Here is a 2,115-nt window from a genome sequence, read left to right as displayed (position 1 = left end):
TGACCTGCACATTTTTGGACTGTGGGAGGAAACCGGAGCACCCGGAGGAAACCCACGCAGACACGGGGAGAACGTGCAAACTCCACACAGTCAGTCGCCTGAGGCGGGAATTTAACCCCGGTCTCTGGCGCTGTGAGGCAGCAGTGCTAACCACTGTGCCACCGTGCCACCCACGTGCCCACTACATTTTTACTGTTTTAAAACCAAGTAAATTAGAGCATCTTCCAAGATCTAAAAAATTCTGAACCATCTAAAATCTACCCCAGTCTTTTCTTCTTGTATTCAATTAAGGCTTTTAAAAATCAAGCATATTGCCACCAAGTCATCAATTATCAATTTATTTGTTCCACTGGCTTCAACCTTGGTGGAGTCCTGTGCTACAGGCTTTGGCCCATAATCAAGATTTCTCAATAACTAAACAAAGCTTCACTTGTTGAGTTATCTAACTCAACAAGCCTATGGACTTAGTCACATTATAATGAACATGAAACTTTGAGATTTTGAGGGTACTTTATCAGTTTACGTGTCTTTCCACCAGTACATTATAAACAATGGTGACACTTCACAAAATCAGCACAGTAGCAACAGTCTGATACAGTTTGTATTCTAGTAACAAATGATTCTTTGAACTGTATTATGGTTTCTAAATTCACTGTGGAATATCCTATGTGTTAATTGTAGGATAATTAATAGATATTTACACTACATTATAATCTTCTTGTGTACATGGCCAGCTCTCATAGTCAAGATATCCCATATTCTCATAACATCAAAACACTTTGCCCAGTAATAATTGTATTTACGTTACAACCAGAAAAATAAACTATCGATTAATTTACAACCACAGGTATGATTGTTGAGGAGTTAGTAGAAATTTAATATCTTTGTAAGACTTCACAGTTTGAGTTAATATTCTGCATCAATATACAGGACAGCTAAATATCTGATGAACATTTGACTCCTAGTAGTCACCAATCATAATTTCAACATGGTGACAAATTCCAAAGACAACACTTCATGTTATATCGTATCGAAGACTGCACCAGTATTTGTTAACAGATCATGAGAACTGCGCAAGTTTATGGTAATATGCAATTTTTAAACAAACGTGCATTTAAATTAGTGCCCTTTAGTGTCCCTAAGCATTTATAACCAATTAAGAACTTTTCATGAATCATAGTCACTGCTCTAATGTTGAGAATGTTGTTCAATCTAGCGGACATGTAATCAAATATAAAAAATATAAAGAAGAGGCAGACCCAATATGCTTAACAGTTTTGTTACAGAGATAATTCTATATATCAGATTGTTGTTATCTCATGTCATTTGCTGAATAACATACAACTTCAATTCATTCCACTACTGTTAATTATTTGCTCATTTTCACATCTTTAGTTAAAGTTATTTTTATGTCAGAAATTCAGTAAGTTAACTAAATTGGATATTTTTGGAGTTATAACAGCGTAAATGCATTTTTAAAAAAGTTACCAGAAATAAAATAAAAGGATAGATTTTAAATTCTGCTTACCAGTATTTGGTGAAGCACAGGGAGTCTCTTCTGGCTGAGTTATTACATGAGGATTCAATGATCTCTGAGCGTCACTGAAGTCCAGCTGGAGCAAGCAAGGCCTGTTTTGCCTATTTATCAGAGGCTCTTTGCAAACACTCTGGCTCCAGACATTCTGCAGAACAGCACTAGTGGCCTATCTCACTAACTAGCTTCCCACACAGCCCCCTCCTGGGTCAGAGAAAGGGCAGTCCCGAGAGAATAAATCAAACAGACTGGCTCATCATTGCTGTCCATAGCTAGGTCACAGAGATCCCCAAATTATGTTTATCTTCAACTGCTTTATTTTTAATTTCCATTTTTAAAATACCTGTTCATTTAGGTAAATACAAACAGGCAGTTCATTAGAAGACTTTAAACAATATTCTTCAAATAGTGTTAATGCCAAACATGAAATCCCAGCCAAAAGTTTGAGCAAATTCCAGATTGGTAAGTTTGAGTAAAAGATGTAATTCTTGGAACGTTTGAGGACATTAGGAGATGTCACAATCCAGAGGTCACAGTCAAAGCTCAGTGTTTCCACATCTCTGACCACAGTGCTCCAATCT

General features: G+C 36.7%; 1 protein-coding gene across 1 annotated transcript in view; it reads right to left on the bottom strand.

Annotated features, from left to right (window-relative positions):
- The window catches only part of LOC122563313 (bile acid receptor-like), a 153,089-nt gene extending 151,375 nt beyond the window's left edge, over positions 1-1,714 (bottom strand). The window contains exon 1 of the mRNA XM_043717027.1: positions 1,529-1,714. The gene's annotated coding sequence lies outside the window, so the exon portion shown is untranslated. The remainder of the gene's footprint in view (positions 1-1,528) is intronic.
- Positions 1,715-2,115: the final 401 nt, after the last annotated feature.

The sequence above is a fragment of the Chiloscyllium plagiosum genome, chromosome 26, assembly GCF_004010195.1.
Source record: "Chiloscyllium plagiosum isolate BGI_BamShark_2017 chromosome 26, ASM401019v2, whole genome shotgun sequence".
In the NCBI taxonomy this organism is placed as follows: Eukaryota; Metazoa; Chordata; class Chondrichthyes; order Orectolobiformes; family Hemiscylliidae; genus Chiloscyllium; species Chiloscyllium plagiosum.
The sequence above is the reverse complement of the archived record's forward strand: the minus strand, read 5'-3'. Positions and strand labels throughout refer to the sequence as shown.